This window comes from Montipora capricornis, chromosome 4, assembly GCF_036669925.1.
Source record: "Montipora capricornis isolate CH-2021 chromosome 4, ASM3666992v2, whole genome shotgun sequence".
Taxonomy (NCBI): Eukaryota; Metazoa; Cnidaria; class Anthozoa; order Scleractinia; family Acroporidae; genus Montipora; species Montipora capricornis.
In genome coordinates this window covers 42,712,903-42,720,402 of record NC_090886.1, presented here as the reverse complement: position 1 = coordinate 42,720,402, position 7,500 = coordinate 42,712,903, and positions in this window count along the sequence as shown.

The window sequence follows — 7,500 nt, the reverse complement described above, 5'->3', positions numbered from 1 at the left end:
AGACTGAACATCCCCAGCAAACCATTGTTCCAAGGTAACTCATGTATCCCCTATTATAGTGTATTAAATTATAATGTATTTCCACGCGTATATTTTGAATTTTTGCCATGTCGTGGGATCAAAAAAGAAACAATTACGCTACTGCGCATGCGTAGTGAGGTCCAAAGTCTCCACTAGAAAAAGGTATAGTGTCTTTAAATAATTAGCCCTAAATACCCTATATACCCATGTATACCCTTGTATACATAATAATAAAGGATACACCAAGCACTTACCTCATGAAACATATCCTGTATACAGTATATGTGGGCTCATGTTAGAGAATCACGTGACAAATGTCAACCGTTTGTGTTCCGAGAGGGGGCGAGCGAGTTGGCTTAAATCTGGTAAGTAATCATTTTATAAGTGCCTTTTCAGGCCATTTCGTCTACAGAAGCCACCAGGCTGGCATCATTAAGCGAGAATGTGGGTTAAGGCAAGCCTTTGAAAGAAGACAGAGGCGAGAGATGGTTTCATGCAGACTGGGACGCCTAAAATGCTCTGTTGTAAACATGGCGGTTCACGAGTGAAGTTGTCTCTCTGGCCTTTCTGTGGACGAATTCCAGGACCTACTGACACAATCTGGGCAAGTTTTGAATGCTAAAACCTTCAATCGATGCGTTATTTTGCTTGTAGGACTGGGTGGCCCGACACTTATGAACAAAAACTATGAAATGAGAATCGGGTGTCTTGCCTTGTCATGGATTTGCAGAATTACCCAGAATTCTTTTTGGGCATGAGCGATGCAACTTAAGAAGCGCGAGACTGGCCCTCATCGAATGGCTGAAGCGCGGCCAGAGAAAATGATTTCTAGCCAGATACTCAGGAGTAGGCCTGGTGTGTGCTGTTAACGTAGATTTTGGATTTTTGAACATGCTTTTATCATAGAAAATTCGCGACAAAGTTGTGCTTTCATTTCAATGTAATTCTAGCGTAAAAGAAACTGTATACTAGTGTAGATAAGAGAATAGCGATATTTATATTTGCAGATTACCTGTCCTCTTACTACGAAAGTCAAGCTCGATATCTCTATGCAATAAGCACATTCAAAATTTCCTCGTATTGCTTGATAAAAGGATGTGTTGTTGTTTTGTTTTGTCTTATATGGAAAAAATACGTTTTCTCCCCTGTCCCCTTCTTATGCGTGATCTTCGCGGAAATTACATTCTTTTCCTTAATAAACCTGGAACAACCAGTTATGGTCTTAGTTTTCTTTCTTCTTACGTATCAGCTAAGTTGCGTAATGCGCTTCCTGATTTTATCAGTAGCTATGAGTTTACTATTTTTAAAAGAGAATCCAGGGCCGCGTTTTGTACAGTGGCTTTTCTTTTTTATGTATTTAGTAGGTTTCTGTATAGACTGAGAAGTGAAGTCTCTCTACATCGTTTCCTCGTTTCCAACGCATTGGACGGACAGCCTCCTCTATACCCCAGTGTGAGTAACATGACCTTCATTTCCGCTCCCTGTCATCTTGGCCGAGATAGCTCAGTTGGGAGATCGTCAGACTGAAGATCTGAAGGTCCCTGGTTCAAATACGGAGGGCTCGAAGGAGCTCTGATTAATCCTGGGTCTTGGCAATGATTTTTGCTCATTCGTCATCTTTCGGGTTCTAAATTTTTTTTCAAATTTTCGTTCAAAATCATCCCAAAGGAAATCGCCACAAGCGCAAAAAGCCTGAGAAGTCTCTATCAATCGCTTCCTCTTTCCAACGTATTGGACGGACAGCCTCTTCTTTAGCAATGATTTTTGCTCATTCCTCATCTTTGGGGTTCTGAAGTTTTTCAAAGTTTCCTTCAAAATTATCCCAAAGTAACTCGCCACGGCGCAAATAGCCTGAGAAGTCTCTACTACATCGTTTCCTCTTTTCCAACGCATGGGACGGCTAGCCTCCTCTTTAGCCCTGTGTGAGTAACATGACCCTCATTACCGCTCCTTGTTATCTTGGCCCGAGATAGCTCAGGTTGGGAGAGGCGTCAGACTAAAGATCTGAAGGTTTCTGGTTCAAATACGGAGGGCTCGAATGAGCTCTGATTAATCCCGGGGCTAGGCAATATGTTTTCCTCATCTTTTGGCTTCTTAAGGTTTTTAAAGTTTCTTTCAAAATTATCCCAAAGGAAATAGCCACAATCGCAAAAAGCCTGAGAAGTCTCTATACACACTGGACGGTTGAATTAGATATGCAAATAAAACGTGAGTGGGAGGGTGATGCTTTTTTTTCCCATGGGACGAACTCTTCTCGAGGTGTGGCCATACTGATTGTTTTGCGTCTGGATGACAATGAGAAGCAAATTCGGAGGGATAACGAAGGTCGTGCTTTGAATATGCTTTTGAAAATTGACGATCGCACGCTTAACTTGATTAATGTTTATGCTCCATCAAAAGATTCTCAGCGACGTGCTTTTTTTCTCGGATTTGAATAGGTTTCTGTCGGATTCAAACGACTAATATAACATCTTGGGAGGCGATTTTAACTGTATTTTTAACTCGCGCTTGGATAAGCTCGGTGGGGTTCCTAATTTGCGTCAATCCGCATCCGTGCTTCTAAATGCCCTTAATACACGTTTTAGTTTGGTAGACGTTTGGAGGAAACGACATAAGGATGAACGCAATTTCACGTGGACAGGTAGAGATCCAAGAGATCCATCTCTTTTCATCCGCACACGTATTGATTACTTTTTTATTTGCAAACCCGTTAACCAATGTGTAACCGCAACGGATATTCAACCCTATCCCCAGTCGGATCACGATTGTTTGACTCTGACCATTGATTTTGAAAGAGTTGAACGTGGCCCGTGATACTGGCACTTTAATAACGAGCTTCTTGCGGACGGTGTTTTCCAGGAGGAAATCGAGCGTTTCTGGTCAAATTGGGTTGAAGAGCTCGAAAATTTGGCTGACCCTTTTGAGTGGTGGGAGAAAGCAAAGTTAAGCTTTAAGCGGATTGCTATTAGACGGGCGATGATCATTGGGAAAATTCGGCGCCAAGAATGGTATGTTTTACAGAGTAGATTGGATAAGCTTCAAGAGCGGGCAAAGTATGGTACTACTAACGATATAGAGCAATATCTCTTAGCAAAGGAGGGCTTGAGGCACTTCGAACTTAAGGAGTTAGAGGCTATTAAAATACGAGCAAAAGCGCAGTTTGTCGAGGAAGGTGAAAAGAGTACTCGCTTCTTTTTTTCTTTTGAGAAATGCCGTCGTTCAGCACAAAACATACGTTTTTTAACGAAGGATAACATGGATACCGTTACTGAAACTAGGGACTTGCTTGGGGAGGCCTTTTCGTTTTATAAACAGCTTTACACGGCGCAGCCTTGTGACGAAAAGGTACAAAGAGAATTCCTAGATAGAGCATACCCCGAACTTGTAGAGAATGCGCGAGACTCTTGTGAAGGAGATATTATAACTAGGGAGTTAAAAAGGGCTGTTGATGCAATGCAGAAAGATAAGTCGCCTGGTCTTGATGGCATTACCACCAATTTTTATAAGCATTTTTGGCACCTGTAAGGTGATTAATTAGTTCACGTCTATAACCATGCGTTTCGGGTTGGCCGCCTTTCGGTGTCACAACGGCGAGGAATAATTTCTTTATTACTCAAGAAGGGTGACCGTACTCAGCTGAAAAATTGGAGGCCCATCACTCTTCTTCCGGCCGATTATAAGATTTTATCTAAAGCGCTTGCGAAAAGGCTACATGAGGTGTTCCCGCTCATCATTCACTCAGACCAAACTGCTTCCATTAGGGGGAGAATAATCAATGACAATGCTCCATTATTACACGATGTAATTGCGTATGCTAACCCAAACTCTGTGCCGACCAGTATCGACCAGATGAAAGCCTTCGACAGAGTATCGCACGATTTCCTGTTCAAGTGTCTTAAGCGCTTTGGCTTTGGCCCAGCTTTGATCCAGTGGATCCAAGTTCTATATAATTCTGTGTCAAGTTCCGTCAAGGTTAATGGCTGGCTAACTATATTTGTCCATTTGGAGAGAGGATTAAGGCAAGGCTGTCCATTATCTATGCCTCTGTATGTTCTAACCGCTGAATCTATGGCTATCAATATTCGCTCAAATCCAGGTATCCATGGTGTTAAACCTCCTGGGTCCGAAAACGAAGTTAAATTATCCCTGTTCGCTGATAACACGACCCTCTTACTCACGGATGAGCATTCAATTACTGAAACCTTTCGCGTTTTCGACCGGTATGAACTCGCCTTCGGGGCTAAAATCAATAAAAGTAAATGCAAGGGATTGTGGAGCGGTGATTTTTTCTAATCGAACTGATCAGCTCTCTGATTTTGCCTGCTATAATGACTAAATCCCGTAAAAAATTCTGGGTCAATTTTTTGGTAATGTGGACTGCTCTGTTTTAAACTGGAATGCCAAGATTTCAAAGATCAATAACATCATAGCAGCCTGGCGTCAAAGAGAGCTTAGTTATAAAGGCAAGGCCTTGATTATTAACAGTTTGTTAACATCGACTTTGTGGTACAATGTTACCTCGCTGTCTGTACTGTCTTGGGTTATCACGCAAATAGAGCAATCAGTGTACAGTTTCTTTTGGGACAACAGGCACCCTCTTATCAATCGGGAAATACTGGCTCTCTCTCTCTGAAGGAAGGGGGTTTTAACATTCCACGCCTTGAAACTAAGGTCCAAGCCTTTCGGTTGAACACTTTAAGAAGGTTATTGTCGGGTGAGACCGCCCACTGGAAACGTTTTACGGCCTACTTCATACGTATCTCAAATATGGAACTTGGCAAACTATCCCTAGTACTTGAGAACCCTCTCCAACGCATTGACCGTAACATTCCAGATTTTCACAAGAAATTATTGTCCGCTTGTGTGAAACATGAGCCGTGCCGTCTTCGCACAAACGTACCAACCATGGCCACGGACATCCTAAATGAACCACTCTTTGTTAACAGGCATATTACTCTCCATGATGAGCTACTGTTTTTCAAGGACTGGATTGCATCAAGGGTTATTAAGATAAGCGATATTTGTTACGAGGTAGTTCCTGGCTTTTTACCTGTCAGGGCTGTTCACGAGATCTTGCAATTGGCTGGCCAGTTAGGGAATGATGGTCGCACTTTAGACAGAACGTCTCGATGCGTTATGGCTTGTGTGATATATGGAGGTTTCACCATAGAAATGAACGGAATTTTACCTGGACTGGGAAGAGTGCTTGGGATAATTCCGTTATACGGACACGTATTGACTTCTTTTTGACAAGTAAAACAGTGGATCAATTTATTACTTCTGTAGATATTACACCCTATGCTCATTCTGACCACGATTGTATTTGCTGGACCTTTGATTTTGACCAGATAAAGCGTAGCCCGGGCTATTGGCACTTTAACAATGATCTTTTAAAAGATCCTCTGTTCCAAGCTGATGTGGAACGTTTTTGGGGTTGCTGGCAGAGCAAGTTGGATGATTTTGATGATCCGCTCAAACGGTGGGACAGAGCAAAACAGGAGTTTAAAGCTATTGCAATAAGGCGCGTGAAGATCCGTCGTAAGTTGCAGGGGCATGAACGTTTTAAGCTGGAACACGAACTGGATCGTTTGCAAGAACAGGCTGTAAATGAAACAACTCGTGACATAGAACGCTACCTCTCAGCAAAAGAAAAGCTTAGGCAGTTGGAGTTGGTGGATCTTGAGGCCATTAAGGTTCGAACAAAGGCTCGTTTCATCGAAGAGGGAGAGAAAAGTACATGTTACTTCTTTTCGCTGGAGAAAAGCTGTAGAGCAGACCAGACCATTCGAGTGCTTACAAAGGAGAGCTTGGAAACTGTATCTGATACAAAGGGATTACTGTCAGAGTCTTATGCGTTTTATAAAAAGCTCTATTCCGAGGAAGTGAGTGATGAAGAAGCGCAGGAGGTGTTTCTGAACGATGCATTGACAAGCTTGCCTGCTCATGCGTGCGAATTGTGTGAGGGAGAGCTTTCTGCGGAAGAGCTTCGAATAGCTGCTCTTTCCATGCAAAACGATAAATCGCCTGGAATAGATGGTTTGACGTCCAACTTTTACAAGCATTTTTGGCCTCAATTTGGCAACAGTCTGACACGTGTCTTCAATTACGCCTTTCTGGCCGGGCGCCTTTCGGCATCTCAACGATGTGGGATAATTACGCAATTATTTAAAAAGGGAGATCGAACCCTGCTTAAGAACTGGAGGCCAATTACACTACTGACATCGGATTATAAGATTTTAACCAAGGCGCTTGCTAATAGGCTTCATAAAGTACTTCCCCTTATTGTCCATTCTGATCAGACGGCCTCCATTAAAGGGCGCACAATAAATGACAACACGCGCCTTTTGCACGATGTTATCACGTATGCTAACAAAGAGAATGTACTGCTCGCCTTGATCTCCGTGGATCAGCTGAAAGCTTTTGACCGCGTTGAGCACGGATTCCTGTTTAAGACACTTGAGCGGTTTGGTTTCGGACCCAGTTTCTTCAGATGGATCCAAGTCAGTCTCTAGCTCTGTTAAAACGAATGGTTGGTTCACAGCTTTTATTAGCTTGGAGAGAGGACTAAGGCAAGGATGTCCTTTGTCCATGCCCTTGTATGTCTTGTCGGCTGAAACATTGGCGGTGAACATCAGGAACAACCCTAGAATACATGGGATCAACCCTCCCAACTCCAATACGGAGCTCAAACTTTCCCAGTTTGCTGATGATACCACCTTACTTGTAACAGATGATGACTCCATTATAGAAAGTTTTTTTCCGTTTTTGACCGCTATGAGCGTGCCTCCGGGGCCAAAATTAACAAGGGCAAGTGTAGGGGATTATGATGTGGAGCTTTTTCACCACGTACAGAGCAGCTACATGATTTCGACTGGTACAATGACTTCATCCCGAAAGAGATCCTGAGCCAGTATTTTGGCAACGTGGACTGTTCTCGGATAAACTGGGAAACGAAGATTCAGAAAATTAATAATATCATCGGAGTGTGGCGGCACAGAGACTTACGCCTTAAGGGAAGAGCCCTTTTAATTAATAGTCTCCTTACTTCCACTTTGTGGTATAATGTTATATTCTATGGGCAGCCGTCACCGCCAAAAATACAAACCTTGTTAATGGTTAAGAATAAACCGGAATGGTTTAATTGTCCTTTGTAGAACGGTTTATCAGAATTTGAAGTGATGTATTTAAAACACAAAATGGAGATGGCTTATTTTATCTGCAAATGGTTAATCGTGAACCGCAATGGTCTAGCATAACATTGATCGGTTTACCATAATGTCAAACGGTTTAGTGTTACCCCAAATGGCTTAGCGTGACGACAAATGGTTTAGTGTTGCAGCAAATGGTTTGCGCCGGAACCGCCAAAAATACAAAAGTGAAATGGACAAGGCAAGATTGAAATGGAATAGTCAATGTGGGGTCTTACGTCACAACCTATACGTCATTCAGATAAATATTGGCGCGAATTTGCCCCAACGA